Here is a 17,921-nt window from a genome sequence, read left to right as displayed (position 1 = left end):
AGCCCCGCAGATTCGAGCCCCACCTCAGGCTCTTCACTGACAGCGTGGTACCTGCCTGAGATTCTCTCTCCCTCTCTCTCTGCCTTTCCCAGCTCATGCTCTCACTCTTTCTCTCTCTCTCAAAATAAATAAGCTTAAAATATAATTTAAAAATTCTTCTACCAGAAATTTGAAATATTCCATTTTCTTCCTTTGATTTATTAACATAGTATGCTTTATTTCTAATTTTTTCATCAAAACATTCTTATATCTCCAAACCAAAACTTATTTGTTCCTGGTACATTATACTCTTAATTTACTTCTGAATTTAGTTTTGTGGCACATACATGTATAAGTTATTCTGTTTTTCCTTTCTGTTACATTTGATTGGATTTGTTACCAGGGTTTTTTCCTAGATTTAAAACTGAACTGGAGAGTTTTTCATTTCTTTCTACATTGTATTACAGTTGATATAATGTCTTCAAAGCTTGAAATAATTCAAGTGGTAAGAACATCTAGACCCACAGTTTTTTGGTTATCAATTATTTGATAATCTTTAAAGGTTTTTCTTTAAAATATTTCTTTTGCTTATCAATTTCACCTTGATTTTGATTATTTACAATTTGTCAGAAAATTATGCATGTTAATCCAATTTTCATATTTATGGCCATACATGGCTCTTTTTTATCATTTTAAAAATCACCCATTTATGGTGTCACAGCACTCTTAAATTCTTTTTGTGTGTCTTTCTTAATTCAACTAGGCATTAATGTTTCTATTTTATGATTTTCTTCTTCTGAGAACTAACTCTAGTTTACTTACCAATGCTGCAAATTTTTGTTTTATAATTCCTTAACTTCTGAATTCATATTTATTATCATTCTGTTTCTTTTGTGTTTGTTTTGCTAAAGGAACAAATATGACTATATATTTTTTCTGAGCACATGCTCCATCATAACACATAACTTTATATATAATGAAATATATATTATATATTATGTATATTTTATATTAATAAATATATATTTATACATATACTTAGCTACATATACATATAAAAATAAATACATATACATATATACACATATATAGTGTGTGTTCTTTATATTCAGATAATTAGTATTATGCTTTCAGATTTTGTTTCCTTATTTTGTAATATGTATTGTCTAAATGGAGTGTAGTTCCTTTGCTTTATCTTCTTCAGTGTAAGATTCCATGCCACCATAATCCTGATATCAAAACAGAAGAAAAATATTTAATTATAAATAGAGAAACAAAATTTCTAGAGAAGACTTTAACAAATCAAATTCTAAAGAGAATTAAAAGAATAGTACTATATTACAACCAAATAGCATTTATCTTAGGAATGTTAAGAATTGTTTATCATTAGGAAATATTAAATAAAAAGTTGTAAACAATCAAAGCATCTTGACAACAAATGCCAAAAATAAAAAAGAATTTAATAAAATTCCACACACTTCCTAATGATAAGGATAATCTAACAATAAGCTAGCAATTGAAGAAAACTAAATTTAATAAAGGCCATTAACAAGAAACTTACATAAACCGTATACTTAGTTGTAGAATACTAAAACTATCTCCACTAAGTCAGGAACGAGATAAGAAGACCCATTAGTACTATTATTAGCATTACAATGCAGGTCCAAGGAAGAATCAATAAATAAAAATTAAATTGATCAGGTAAAAAAACAATGAAACTGCAATCTTTGAAGATAATCTTATACCTGAGGAAACCAGGTAAATCAAATGGAAAACTTTTAAAGTCAGTACAGTAACCAGATAAAATCAACAATAAAAATCAACAGATTTCCTATAACCCATATACATATAATATATATATATACATATATATCACAAATATAATTTTTTAAAAAAAATTCAATTTACTATATCAACAAAGGCCATAAACTAATTAGGAATAATGCTAACACAAATGTGCAAACCCTTAGAGAAATAAACTATAAAACCCCACCTGGAGAATATAGAAGAAAATTTGAGTAAACAGAAAGACACAGAGTGTTTTTTGAGTCACAAATTGTCCCCTATACACAGAGGGCAAGGGGAGACTAAGAGGCAGACCACTCCACATTAGTAGGCGGCAGATTTAAAAAGTAAGGGAACTTACATATAAAGCTTGTCTTGGGTAGCCACAAGATCAGTAAATCTCCACATCTACCCACCAGACTTAAAAGTTTATATAAAGGCCTTAACTGGGTTCAACCATGTATTCAGCCCAGATGGTCTCAACAACACCTTGCTCTCTCAAGGTTATGTTCTTGAAACAGCTCCTAGCATTGGGAAGGGTGGGTAGAACACACATTCCAAGAGCAGGGGAGGGAGTAAGGAGTGTCCAATTGCCCAGGTCCTGCTTGAGGGTCAACTGGTGGTCACATCCTCTCAATGAACTCCTCCAAGAGCATCCCTTAACTTCTCCCTAATTAGTTGACACTGATCATTGAACTCAACAGCTGACTCCTAAGGATATGAGCAAGAACATATAGAACGTTTTTTAAAATGTGAAAAACAAGTGGTGAATTACCCTACAGAACATCAAAATTTCCTTTAAAGCTATGGCAAAATGGTAGAGCAATGGCATAAGAATAGGGAAGCCCTGGGGCACCAGGGTGACTCAGTGGGTTAAGCTTTTGACTTTAGCTCAGGTCATGATCTCACAGTTCGAGAGTTTGAGCCCCACGTCAGGCTCTGTGCTGACGGCTCAGAGCCTGGAGCTGCTTCAGATTCTGTGTCTCCCTCTCTCTCTGCCCCTACCCTGCTTGCACTCTGTCAATCTCTCTCTCTCTCTCTCAAAAATAAATAAACACTAAAAAAAAAAATTAAAAAAAAAAGAATAGGGAAGCCCACTGGTAAGAGAGAAGAGAGATTTCAGGAACACACCCTGTATACATGAGAATTCAATTGAAGGTAAAGGTTGTATTTCAAAGGATAAAATTTAGAATGCATGGGGAGACTTCAGGTGAAGATGCAGACTAAGCAAATGAAAGAAAACTCACCACGACTACACACCTTACTCTCAATAATTACAATAGCCAGATTTTTTTAAAGTTTATTCTACATAGCTCAACTTAAAAGCAGAAAAAGAAAATTGTCTGTGGCCAGAAATAAAGAACCTACTTTATTGAATAGGAGTTGAAGCTATGTGACTCAGATAAACAAATGGATTTGGTATATACTTAGGGATTTATGTTTTAATATCTATACCTGCTTTATTAAGAACCAGGAAAGGGTGGCCCTATCAGGAAAATACTGCCTGCCAGTGCAAGATTGTAACTCAAAAGCCTCATGGTTATCGGTGAAAACATAGTAGACCTAGAAGCCTTTCCATCTATAACATCTGACACCGGCAAGGAAGGTGGGGCAGAAAGCAGACCTGTGGACAACTGCACTACTGGTGACAAAGTGATTGATACTATTTGTGACTGGGCTCAAAACCTCTCAGCCAGGGTACAGGTCTACAAAGCTTATTGGTTTTCCAGTTTGAATGATAGGTCTAGTTCTAATAATCATATTGATAATGAAAAGTCAAACCAGGAATTTTCTATTTCTTAGTCCCTCGGGTTCCCAAAGATATAGTCCAGCCCTATCTCTTCATCATCATCACCACCCTAGAATACACTGTTAGTGCTGCCACAGTAGATCAGAAGGTTATCTACAAGAATAACTGAAAGAAACCTCAGTACTGAATGCCCACATGACATTAATCCTACCACATGAATGGATAAAACCTTGTAAGCACTCCTAACTCCTCTGTTTCCCTTCTTGCAAAGGTGCTGCCTGCCTCCTTTAGCTTATTCATGTCATGTGATCTATTTCTGGACTCAGGTGAAATGACATGCCATAGGTATGGTATCTAAGTTTTCTGAGTGTTTACCTAGAGCATGATGAATCCTGCAAACGTGGTTTACCTAGAGCATGATGAATCTTGACCAATGGGAAACAGGGAATGAGAGGATGTCGGGCAGATAAATTCCCCCTCCTTTCTCCCCTCCAAGGACAATCCAAGATTCAGCTTGTCTTTTCCTGCCTTTCAGATAATACCTGTGTGCCAAGTAAACACTCATGCTCCATGACCTGCCAAGTCTCCTCTTACTCTTTGTGAAGCTATAACCACTGCTTTGCTTTGCTTTTTTTCCTTGCCTCATTTCACTTTTTCTCAATCTCACTACCCATGGCTTGTGTTTCCCAAATAAAGAGTTAGTATTTTCAATCCTAACTCTGCCTCTGCTTTTTTAGAAGGCCCAAACTAAGTAGCAAGATTTTTTTATTCTTTCACTTATTTCCTCAAATTTGATAATACCCTGAATATTGGACTGACAGAATTCCAAATCAATCCCCTTGCCCACTTCCCTCTGGCCATATATGCCACAGTCACAATCATGGGCCAATTATATCACAAATGATTGACTATAGCAGAGTACAGATAAGATATTCATTCTGTTGGTTAAATGTAAACATTCTTTCTGCTGTCTTTTGTGCTGGGTTATCTAAATCTCAAAAATGTCTCTGCTGCCTTTGTCACATCAAGACCAACTGAAGCATGCATCAATATAGGTTGGTGCCCCACTAACTTTAAAGTCATCCTCAATTACCAACCTGCCATTATTGTTCCCTATGGAGAGCCAGTCAAAACCACTGAGAGCTACCTGCATTCTGAGCAATGCCACATCTGTGATTGAGGACTTGCCTGGACCAAACTAGACCTGATGTATACCAACCATGCCATTTTTCACTGGTACAAAGGTGAAAGGTTAGAGAAAGGGGTTCTCAGGTACATAAAGACATAAATGTTCTAGAATTGTTTCTGAGATGGTTGAAGTCCATAGGACTAAGGAATAAGATGAGTGTCTATCATATTAACTTGTCTCCTGCTAGCTTTTATACTCCTTTGTCTTGAGTTTTAGTTCTCTTCTCTTTACTATCCACAGTAATCCATGAAAGTTATGTTTCTAAAAACAATTTTTAAAGGATAGTACAGAACTTAAATCTTTAACAGTATATACTCTCACTCTCTCTTTTAATGTTTATTTATAAAAGAGAGAGAGAGCATGAGCAGGGAAGTGGCAGAGATAGAGAGGGAGACACAGATTCGAAGCAGGCTCCAGGCTCTGAGCTGTTAGCACAAAGCCGGATGTGGGGCTCGAACCCACGAACCCCAAGATCATGACCTGAGTGGAAGTCAGACGCTAACTGACGGAGCCACCCAGGCACCCCTATAAACTTTCTAAGAATAATTTTTATATTTTACCCAGTTTTGTAAACATACTTCTAGTATTCATTTATACTTAATGTTGTTTTAACTGATTTCAATGCTCACTGACAGTTTTTTATATCAGTTTCCCCATTCTTAATTTCTTAGAGTGAGTCAGCACTTCTTCAACTCTTTTAAGATATGTTGGATTGATTGCAAATACACCCTTAATTTTCCACCCCCTCCCTCCCTGTATCCATGTCTTCTGTAATATGCTTTTGCAGGTTCTCCCATTAAGAAGTGGTCTATTTCCTGGGGTGCCTGGGTGGCTCAGTTGGTTGAGCACCTGACTTCAGCTCAGGTCATGATTTCATGGCTTGTGAGTTCAAGCCCCATATCAGGCTCTGTTGCTGACAACTCAGAGCCTGCAGCCTGCTTCAGATTCTCTGTCTACCGTTCTCTCTCCCCCTTCCCTGCTCATGCTCTGTCTTTCTCTTTCAAAAATAAACATTAAAAAAAAATTTTTTTTTCAACGTTTATTTATTTTTTTGGGGACAGAGAGAGACAGAGCATGAACGGGGGAGGGGCAGAGAGAGAGGGAGACACAGAATCGGAAACAGGCTCCAGGCTCTGAGCCATCAGCCCAGAGCCTGATGCGGGGCTCGAACTCACGGACCGCGAGATTGTGACCTGGCTGAAGTCGGACGCTTAACCGACTGCGCCACCCAGGCGCCCCCAAAAAAATTTTTTTAAAGAGGTGGTCTATTTCCCAATTCTTGTGGCCTTATGAGTTACTCTGACTAAATCAATATGGTGAAAGTAATGTTGAATCAATCTGAGCTGAGGCCTCCTCAGAAAGTCTTGTGTTCTCCCACTCTTGGAAGTCTGAAACCACCAGCTAAATAAGCCAGGAGTAGCCTGCTAAATGATGAAATGTATGTGGTTCCTTCACCACAGTTGTCTCACCTGATGGCCAGCCAATCATCAGACCTGTGTGTGAGGCTATCCTAGCCCTCTACCAACTCATCAACTGACTGCAGATGCACTAGCAAGGCTAACCAAAACCAACAGAGATAAGTCCAGCTCTACCAACTACCCACCTGAGCTGTAAACTTATAAGAAATAATAAATGTTTGAGGCTTTAAAGCTCTAAATTTTAGGGTGATTTAAGCATCAATCACTAACTGATACAAAAGATAATAGGGTGACATTTTCTGAGACTTTGCGTACCTTGGAATATGTTTATATCTCTTTTACTTGACCACCAACCTAATTCACATTTAAAATTCTTGACTTATGAGGGGTGCTTGAGTGGCTCAGTTAAGCGTCCAACTCTTGATAATTGTCTCAGGTCATGATCTTGCAGTCGTAGGACTGAGCGCCACACCAGGGTCTATGCTGAGTGTGGAACCTACTTGGGATTCTCTCTCCCTCTCTCTCTGCCCCCCATCAAAATAAATAAATAAACATTTAAAAAGAATTTGTGACTTATGAAGTTCTTGTCTCAATAGTCTGTATACATTGCTTTACTACCTTCTGGCATTATACTTTGCTGATTTGTAGTCTTTTATATGCCTTTATATTTCATGTCTGAATGCTTATGATAATTTTATTTATCTATATAATGAAACATCTTTCCATGATTTGGAATTTTGTCAACTTTTTCTCAAACATAATGAGCCCTTTTAATCTGTATGCTGAGAAGTATTTTTTCAGTGATATCTTTTACTATCACTTCTATTCAACTATTTATTCCTCACTTAAATATCTACATTTTAAAGCCTTTCTCTTCACTGTATGTCCTCTATCAACACTCTTTTCACAATATTTAAAACTCTTTAATTTTTGCCTCTGCATTATGGGAAAAAATTTATTAAATTTGCCTTCATATTACCATTCCCATTATTGATTTAAACATTTTTTTACTGTTTTAATTCACTTTTGAGAGAGAGAGGGAGAAACAGAGCATGAGCGGGGAGGGGCAGAGAGAGAGGGAAACACAGAATCCAAAGCAGGATCCAGGCTCTGAGCTGTCAGTACAGAGCCTGATGAGGGACTCAAACTCATGGACCACGAGGTCATGACCTGAACTGAAGTCAGACCTTAACCTATTGAGCCACTCAGGTACCCCCCATTATTGACTTTAAATCGACATTCTGCTCTTTTTCCAATATGGATTTTAGTCTGCTCTGTATTTTTAATTGCTATGTAATCTTTTCTCTCCCCATCCAGCTTCATCTTCATCTCGAACTATTGACTTTTAAGTTCATCTGATCATCTTTTCTGTACAACTTGTTCTCTTTTTATAGCTTTCTGTTCCTGGTTTATAGATGTCATAGCTTTATAAATGTTATTGTAGACTCTGTTTTTTTTTTCTAAATCTTTTTCTAGCTTAAGCGTTAATCATTTAAAGATATTTCTATTCCTCTGAGTTATAATGGTCACATAACATTACTTTTATTCTGAAAGAGTTTTGCATGTTGAGCAATACCCCAGCTATCATTGAGGTCTGTTCTTGTTTTTCACTTTACTCCTCATGGAATGAAGAAAGATACATCTATGTTTGCCAATACACTAGGATTGTGGTTTAGCTTTAGTACAGCTTATTATAGTTAGAAGGCATATTGATGTACATAGCATTTAACTCAATTTCCAGGGCTTAGAGATATTATTCTATTATGTCTCTTCTGGATTTTAGTGAAATCATTAATCACTTCCTATTTCTGCTACTTGATTCTTTGATATTGTGGACCATCAAAGTATTGGAATTACTTTTGTTTTGGCCTCCCCTCCAATAAAGCCTTTGTACATATTGAGACTATATCTCCAATAATACAAAGCAAAACTCTATGTCACCTCCCTATACCCAAATGCTCATTTCTTGTCCTGTTCTCTAGAAGTTTCAGTATCTAAATCAATGCATAAAAACAAGGATTAATGACACAGGTGGACATAGGAGGGGAGAGCAACATGCTTATATAGGGGCATAATGACCCTAATCAGAAAAGGTAGACAGTGAGAAAGGGCTGATGATGGGTTTAAGTTCCAGATGGCAAAATAGATAGTGTTGATAGTCACTTCAGCCCCATTTTTCTTGAATAATAGAAAATATTCCCAGAAGCTGGAACCAGATATGCTATAGCTTACTTTTAAGGGTATTTTCAGTTCTTGGTCTTTCTGTGTGTCATGGTGGGGTGGGGCAGAGGACGGTATTGTAGGAAGATGGGGGCTGACTGTGCCTTTGGAACAGACACTGCAAAGAAAAGTAGGAACTAAGTCAAAGAATCCTTGATATGTACATTTCAACTCAGAAGTTTCTACCTTACCATGTCTCCTCAAAATTCAGTTTTATTATTCATATAGGCTTATATAGATCTGTCAAGAATCTATTGAGATTAAAAACTCTTGAGGTTGACAGTTACTTGATATGCTCCAAAGAAAAATTAAGATAAATTCAACCTCAAATAAGAGATATTTAGTATTTTTGTTAATACTTTTTTTTTTTTAATGTAATCTCTATGCCCAGCATGGGGCTCGAACTCACATCTCCTAAGATCAAGAGTTGCATGCTCCACCAATCGGGCCAGCTAGGTGCCCCAGGAGTTAGTATTTTAAATACACATAAATACTATGAATATATATTGAAGTCACTGAAATTACACATATGTTATGAATAATACTAATTGCTGCTAGCAAAACATTTTTGTTCCATTTGGGCTTGCAAATCATCAGAGAGTCTGTTAAAAATTAGTGTAATAACATAATGTTTCTGAAATATTACCAGATGTCTTTTTTATTTGCAGAAATTCTTTTTCCAAACACTGAAGCTGAGGCATTCAGTGCTTCAGAAGAAGGATAGACATGGCCAAGAACAATGAACGAATTGTCCAACATTGACTTTCAAAGCAAACTTTCTAAAAAAGCACATGGAGAAACAGTTCCTTTCATTTGCCAGAATCAGGCACTGGAGGGAGAGAAGCTCCCTGAATCCAGCAGTGTCCCTTTATGTATGCAGAATTAGACCTGTGGCCTAAACCAGTTGGGTTTCTGTCATGTGACGGAAAAAGAATCCTTACCCATGTATTGCTTTTTTTAATGTGTTAAATGCTAACCTCAAAAGTCAAGTATATAATACCAGAGTCTAATTGTAAGGGCAATGAACTGAGTCCTGGGTTTGAAATTAAGAATGCCAAATTGTATATTTCCTTCCAACCGACTTTCAATGTTCCGACTGAGCAATCCATCATTTGGCTACTTCTATTTTAATGGATTGTACCTAAAACCCTTTTCTTTGAAGTCTTTCCTAGCTCTGGATGAAAGCACAGTCTTAAGCTTAATCCCTTCCATCTATTAATATGATTTTTTTTTGCAACGTACTCAAAAATTAGAGTATAATACTCTCACCTCCTTTACTCATTTAATTTTGGCATAATACGTCTATTTTCCTACTTGAAGATTTGCTCTTTCTGGCCACATTGGCACCAGCTGTTCTACATGATGATGCCCAGAGAGACTGGGAATTAGATCTGTTTACCTTGCCCTGAAAGCCCCTCTTCTAGCAGAGCATGCATTTGTCATTGTGCTCCATTTTAGCATCCACATCCGTTTAGCAGGACTTCTAACTTGGTAGAAGCTAGAAGCAGGCAAGTTTCACTTGCATGTTAGCTTTTCATTTGCAACATTGATTCTTTTGACTCAAATTTACTGAACAGGTATTGTGCCTTTTGTTCCAAGGGCCTACTTTCCCTGTCACCCTCCTAATTAGGTAGAGGCCTACCTGAGTTTCACTTTGTGTGAAGTGCTCTGCAAAGGAAATGTTACAGATGGATTCAGGTCTACTCATTTATTCATTCAAGAAACATTTATTTAGTTCCTGAGGATAAAGAAAAACAGACGAGCAAAGGACAGTCTTTCTCTTGGGTACTTCACAGTCTAGAGAAGGAAACATAAAAATCATTGATTACAAGGAGTTACATGGCTATAAAATAGATTTAATATTGAAGCTTAATCCTTAAATTCTTTGGCATTCATTAATGATAATGTTATCAGCAAAATAGATGATTATAATTTTTAAACATGTTCAGATCTGGTAAGGTGTTGAAATTTCTGGTTTCGAATGACATTTCAATCCTGAATCACTTACCTTCTTGGGTTCTGTTCTCTCTATAAAATGAGAAAACTAAGCAAGATGCCTTCCAACTGTCTATCTGGCCACCACATGCGACAAATCCACAATTCTCAAAGCTGTAGAAAAAACTCTCCTCCTAGTTTAAACTGCGACCTGTCAATAATGTACTTTTGAACACATGGCTTTGAAGTTCTGATTTGCTGCCAACTTGCCTAGCTGTATTTATTTCCTCTCAAGTTGAACTATCAGAGTGGGAATTAAAAATTGGACACATTACCTTGGTGATCATACCAAATTCCTGTGAATCAGACCAATAGCCATCTGGCAGTTGAGTGTGTTTGAAAACACTGCTAAGCTTGGGGAAGGGCCCTTACTCAGGCTTCTGGCTACCAGTATGGAAGCAGATTCTCTTTCTGACTGGAATCCTTTGTGGGGAGGAGGCTTTGTGCTTGGAAAGCCTGTAGTTGTGGCTGTGTGGTGTGGGTATCACTTAGCTCCTAGGAACATGGCCTGTGAAATATACAGTGCAAATATTGTAGCCACGCTTTGCTTTTTTTATCCCAGTACCAGTTGCGCTCAATTCATTTGTGATGCGTGTGTGTACGTGTCTTAGGTTTCTTTAGCCTGTCCTTGGAAGGAAGGAAGGCCTGGTCTGTGAACACCCCCTTCCCCACAGATGATTAATTTATACACATTGGCATGGAACAAAGCACCATTCGTGGAGAAGAACTAGTTCATACTTTGAGAACTGTCATTAGAAGCATCAGAATTATTTATTTGTAACCATTTTATATGAAGCCATTTTGGAAGAAGTGGGGAACCCAGGATGAACGGAACACTAAAGATTTCTCATGGTTTCTGAATTAGTATCAAATTTACTTAATTGTGTTAATGCATTGGCATTTTTATCTTACATGATTATTTATTTTACATCGCTAAAATTTCTTGAGCATAGACCTTAAGTCAGGCATGGCAATAAATGTTGTGCATGCATTAATTCATGTGACTCACATAATAAACCTTAGAGTTATGGGAAATCAGTTCTCCTACTCTAGATAGAAGAAAATCAAGTGGAAAGAAAGCTTGGAGAGGAACTTCCTCAAGTCTCTGCAGGTATAAGTAGTGGAACTAAGACTTGGTATTGTGTCTGACTCTGAAAAATATTTTCCTAAGAACTAACATACATCTTCACTCATGTTGGAGTCTTTGGAGTCAGACCACAGGAGTTCCAATTTTGGCTCTACAATGTAACACATGGATGGCATTAGAGAGGTTTCTTAAATTCTCTGTGCCTCAGCTCCCTTCTATGTAAATTGAGAGATAATAAAATGTAACCCATAGGGTGGGTGAGAAGGAAATTAAGTACTTACAAAGCATTTAGTTCAGTGCCCAGAATATAGTAAACACTCAACAAGTGGTAACTATTTAAATGTTTATTCATTCACCATAGCACTGGCTGAATGAAGGAAAATTGAGCACTTTGGGGGAGATAAAGATAAATATGTGGTTTCTGTATGTCTACGGGAGAAAAGAGACATGTAATTAAGCAGTTTAAGAAAAGGCAGACAATGAGGACAAATAGAAAGAGGCTCAAGTGAAAAAGACAGTCTATCCAGTGGAGGATTCTGAGACACCTTAATGAACAGACAATATTGGATCAAAGTATATGGAGCATCTCCTGGGTATACTCTAGATATACTGGGACCAAAGAAGAATCTCACTGTCTGGTGGTGTTTTATGGCCACAAATAAGATTATAATATCATAAAGACCATCTTTGCTTCCTCCCAAATGCTCCAAAGCATATGTGTTGTTTTTTTCTTAGTGTCAGTGCTCACATTGCCACACCCAAGCGATCAGTTTGGATATAGCTGTGTAAGCACACCGCACTGCACACTCTCCTCTCCCACCGTCCTAAGTCCCCAGCACTTTGTACATCATTTCTTTCTGTAAGAATTTGAAACTAAAGAGAATTTTGTAAGGATAAAGGCCCATATGGAAGGTCAAAGAGGTCCACATATGCCATATTGAATCTTAAGAGGTATGCCAGGATGGATAAATTATTCGTTATATACTCAAAATGATAATCATTCTTTTGAGTCATTCTTAGTAGTTCTGGAAGATTTAGCAATTGACCACTCAACCCTCTCTTAATGCCACATTTGTATTTTCAACGGCTTGACACTTCACTTCAAGGATTCACTCCAAGCTAAAATGTTAAAATCTGAGTTGGTGATTTCTCCCTCTCAACTAGCTCCTGCTCCTCTTTCCTCTATGTCCATAGATAGTCCACCATTTTCCTAGTTCTTTAGAGTCTAAACAAGTACTGCCCAAGAGAAATATGTGAGCCACACATGTAATTTTACATTTTCTACTAGTCACATTAAAAGTTTTTAAAGAAACATGTTAATCTTTAAATGTTGTATTTAACCCAAAATATATAAAATGTCGCATTTTAACATGTAATCAATATAAAAATTAACGAGATATGTACATTCTTTGGTGAAAAATTATTAGAAGTCCAGAGTATATTCTACCCCTACATGTCGATTTAGACTAGCTATAGTTGAAGTGATTACTAGCTACATGTGGCTGTGACCACCATATTGGACAATGCAGGGCTAGACCTTATAGTTACCTTTCATTCATTATCCCTCACCCTCCATATCCAAACATTTACCATGTCTCTGCAATGTCTGTCCTAACTATCTTGCCACTTCCACTTACCACATTATTTCTTTATCTACCAAGCACCTTACCTCACGTATCCCCCATCTATTCTGTTTCCTTGTTCCAATCCATCAAATAAACTACTACAAGACTAACTGTCCCAAAGTGCCACCAAAAAACTATCAATCATTCCCCATTACACCAAAGAGTATTCAAATGCCTAAGCCTGATGCTCAAAGCCCTCCACAAAATGCCCCCTAATCATTTCATAATCTCATGTTTCATTGCTTCCCTTGTTTCAGCTAATCCAGTCTACAGATTGTCCCCCAATCATACCCCCAAATTCCTAGTTCTGTCCCTTTGGTCATTGACCCCCTTCTTCTGCCTATTAAAAGTTTACCTTTTCTTCAGAGTTGTTTTTGAGCTCTACTTTTTCATTAATACCTGCCTGTTCTTCCCAACTAGATGGGATCTCCTCATTCTCTCACAGGACAATCCTGTATTTTCCATGAAATTTAGGTAAACCTATTTTGACTTAGAATCTGGGATACATTTTTATTATCCCTTCTATATTTTTGCCTGCAGGGCAGGATAGTATCTTTAAAACCTCAGTATCCCAGGGAGCTCTCAACTGGTTTCATTTACTCAATAGCTAGCTAAGAGAAGCAAATCTCTGAGATCCATTGGTGGCAGTAAACAAAAATGCAGGAACCCAAATTTTTGAAATAGCTTCTCATTATCCAAGCAACAAAAGATACCCACAAAAGCAAAATATTTAATGTGATAAGTGTTCCTATAGAGTTGGACTGGGACTCTAAGATTAAAAGTCAATATCTACCCTATAAGCTGAGTTGTTGTGGAAGGTACTGGATATGAGAGAAAAGGCTAGACCCATTAACGAACTGATGTCATAATTTATATATAAAATGTACATTTTCTCACCTTGCCTGGGAGCATTCTTCCAATACTGTAATCTTCATTTGGGCTTCCCCCGGGTAACATCAAACTATATATGCAGAACCATTAAGCCTAGGGTTTCGTTCTTTTTATAAGACACAAGTTTATAAAGCAGCAGGCCAGCAGTACATAAAGAAACATACAAGTTTCTTCAAAAGAAATCAAGCCAATGAAAATAAATTGTGAAGTACACAAGCAAGAGAAGCAATCATTCCAGCCCATTTGTCTGAAAGGGACTCACACTCTTAGAGCAAATTCAAAGAAGGAAAAACAACACTAAGTTTTTGGACCCATGCCCAGGATCCTTTTCTTCTAAATATGGAAATAGATATTTAAGTCCCTGGTGCATTCATACCCACTTTCCAGGTTGCTTCTGTGATTCTGCCTCCCCACAACATGACTGTTTCTTACCCCCAGGCAGAAAGCTCTCTCCATCTGTGCGAACTACATCAATTCAATTCCATGTAATTATGCAGGGATCCAGGAAAGTGGACATAATTCAAATCAGAGACAGTGAACTATTTAGTGTTTTATATTTTTTTTCTAGTTCCTCATAGCCTATCAACTACAGCAGAAAGAAGAGTTTAGAGTTGGCTTATTTTGAAAGCTAAACAGAGACAACCGTTGCTGGTGCATTTAGTCTCTCAATTATTTAATGTCAATGGTGAACATTTCCTTGGAGAGTTCCACATGAGGAGTTTAGCTTATGTGGTTTTTTTTTTTTTTTGAGAGAGAGAGAAAGAGAGACAGAGAGCGAGCACAAGCAGGGAAGAAGGGGAGAGGAAGAGAGAAAGAATCCCAAACAGACTCCACACTCAGTGCAGAGCCTGATGCAGGGCTTCCTCCCACAACCCTGGGATCACAACCTAAGCCAAAATCAAAAGTTGGACACTTCACCAGCTGAGCCACCCAGGGGCCCCTAGCCTATGTGTCTTTTATAAAAATAGGGCAGTCAGGATAAGGTTCCATTGTAAGGAGACAGTTTCCCTTTTCACAGTAACTACAAACCCAGGTGTTCCTCGTTTCCACAAGGACACCATGTTGACACTTGAGTCACTACATCCTTTGATGGCAAAATGAGCCACTCTATGAGGTCCCCCTCTCTTCTGACAGGCCACAGCTGGCTGGTGACCAGTGGAAATGGCCTGGAGCACCTTGGGAAGGATTTTCCTAGGAGAAAGACCAGAAAGACCTACCAATGAGGTCAGGTGAGGGTGAGGTTGTCTTAATCTGATAAATAAAAAATTGTCAACTATTTTGTATCACAAATTGATGAGAAGGAAATATAAGACATATATGTGTGTATATAAAACTTCCATATTTGGCTTCCTCATAAACTATAGAAATAACTACAACTACAGTTGGTCAAAGTGGTGCTATATTCTACTTGTCCATATGAACATAGGAAATAGATTGATAGGCCTTCTTTTCCCTTGAGAGGAGTCATGGTAATTCAATATAATTTGTGTTTATACAGCACTGTTTACAAATATTTCTACTTATAAAACTCATGGGGCCATAGCAAAAGTATCTTCCAGATAAGTGAAAGTTTGGGAGTGGGTCACATTATGGAATATATATTTAACTCAGAAGACTCATATCAAAGAATTTTATGAAAATAGTCACAATATGAAGACATGGGGCTGGGATGATTTAACTAAGGCTTTATAAATATTTGTCTTGGTAGAGCTTGCCACGTGTATTAATCTTGGGGATAGCAATCAGGTCACAAATAGAGGACTTGGGCTAGAGGTAGGGTAGAATGATGGGGAGATATAATGTCAGGAACAGGGAACAGGAAAAAAGATGAAAAAAACCTGTTTTGTGGTGGGTCTTTGTTTTGAGGTTAAAGTTGTCCTTACTCAACAACTCCACTATATTCATGCTTCTCAATACGGCTTGAAATTCTCATGTAGATTCCAAGCTTCCTGAGAGAAGCATTCTGAGTTACTCTTTCTTTTACTTTTTTTATTTAAAAATTTTTAATGTTTATTCATTTTTGAGAGAGAGAAAGACAGAGTGGGAGTGGGAGAGAGGCAGACAGAGGGAGACAGAATCTGAAGCAGGCTCCAGGCTCTGAACTGTCAGCAAAGAGCCCGATGCCACCCTTTCTTTCATTTCTTTCACTTCTTAATAGGTTTTTAAAAACCCCATCTACCTGCAATCTGTGGTTTGCGTGTATATATTTGTGTGTGTGTGTGTGTGTTCCATAAACTTTCAAATAGGAAAGAAAAACATAATCATCTACTTTTGGATTCACAAATAGAGCACAAGTGGAAAAAATGCATTTATTTATGAAAGAAAAATCTAAGAGTCACTTGGACAACATGATTCATTACCACAAAATATATACTGGAAACTGTCTGATGCCCTTATATACTATATAAGGTTGTTTTTTGACTCCTGGAAGAGATCAACTGGATCTTTATGTTACCATCTTAGATGTGTCCATCTGTATGTGCTTAAGTTTGTAACACACACGTAAGTCTCTTTTATTTATATGGGTTGGTTGTTCCTGGGTTGCTCAAATAACTATGCATTTCATCAATCCATCGTCTTGCTGGATATACACGAAAAATATTGTGTTCTTGGAAATACCTTACACTTGGGCTTTGATGTCCCTCCTAAGTCAATGCATTATAGGGCACTTCACAATCACTGGTTCGCAAAATTGATTAATAAATACCAGCTCCCAAGAGAAAGAGAAGAAATCTACCTTCCTTGTGTGTTCCACCTCTCCTCCCCCTAACAAATCTCTGGAGAACTGATGGGGGCATCTGTTGCCATTCTAGTCTAATGGGAAATTACCTTTGACTCTGAGATTGATACTTACATTGTTTGAATAAGGCCTAAACTAGAGTGAGTTCTGTCACATGTTCTTCTGACTCATGCTACCTAAAAACCATTTTGAGGCCAAATTTAGTGAAGAGAACTTGCCAGAAGATTAGGACTATCTTCCAAATACTTAAGCAAATTTTGTGTTGAAAGCAAACTGCTGAAGAAATATAACCATATGCTTTTAAAATGAGGCCTCTGCAATCGAGGGACATAAAGCAACTGCCACATGCTCATGACCTCCCCCTCCCCCCACTTAATAAGGCACCTTTATTTCACCAGAAATAAAATTTTATTAGTAACGTGTCAAATATGATTTAAAATACAGTTACCTTTCTTCTTCCTCTCAGTTTAAAAAACAATCCAATAAAAACTCTAAATCGTGACCCAGATATTTTTAAATGTGAAAATGACATAGTTTAGATTATGTAACAGACGCACAGTTTCCCAAATAAATGTTGTAGAACACCATCTGCTTGATATTTGGGTGCATTCCCACAGAACTAAATTTCTGCTTCTTTACCCTTCATTAATGGTGTATAACAAATTTATGACAGCATTATTTCACAATAGCTATATCCACAATTTATGACCAAAGGAGAGCCTGACAAAATCACTTGGCATGCTCAAATTAGACAATTTATGCGACTCTCTCATCGACACCAACCCTCCACCGACAACTGAATAGGAACAATGAGTCCGTAACAAGGGGAGGACCTCTCATGGAATAAAGCTCAATAAAGAGTTCAAAACAAGAAGCTGAAGATCCAGGTGCCATTTTCCAGCTTATGTTTCTCAAATTCTTCAGGCCATGCATTCACCTACAAGTTTGAATTTAATATAGAATGTTTTTTATAAGGTTTTCTCACATTCGGCCAGACAAGAAATTGCCAAATTCTTCTTAACTGTCAACAACATTTCATCTTTGTTCTAGTGTTACCAAATACAGCTCACTTATCTGGGTATAATCAAGGGGGGGGGGGAATCAAGAAGAGAAATTTACCATATGTCATTTCTTGGCTGATAAGAGTGGTACATGGCTATGTCCGTGTCCCTTTTTTGCACTTGATGCAGATAAAATCTATATGAGAAATCATTTTGTATGTATTTTGCTGTATAAAATATT

General features: G+C 37.3%; 1 long non-coding RNA gene across 1 annotated transcript in view; it reads right to left on the bottom strand.

Moving 5' to 3' along the window:
- Window positions 1-1,125: 1,125 nt before the first annotated feature.
- The window catches only part of LOC125168578 (uncharacterized), a 32,666-nt gene continuing 15,870 nt past the window's right edge, over window positions 1,126-17,921 (bottom strand). The window contains exons 5-7 of the long non-coding RNA XR_007153207.1: window positions 9,984-10,138; window positions 8,354-8,459; window positions 1,126-1,208 (exon numbers count right to left, since the gene is read on the bottom strand). This is a non-coding gene — a long non-coding RNA (uncharacterized LOC125168578). The remainder of the gene's footprint in view (window positions 1,209-8,353; window positions 8,460-9,983; window positions 10,139-17,921) is intronic.

This window comes from Prionailurus viverrinus, chromosome B3, assembly GCF_022837055.1.
Source record: "Prionailurus viverrinus isolate Anna chromosome B3, UM_Priviv_1.0, whole genome shotgun sequence".
NCBI lineage: Eukaryota > Metazoa > Chordata > Mammalia > Carnivora > Felidae > Prionailurus > Prionailurus viverrinus.
Note: the sequence above shows the minus strand (reverse complement) of the source record. Positions and strands in the feature narration are given on the sequence as shown.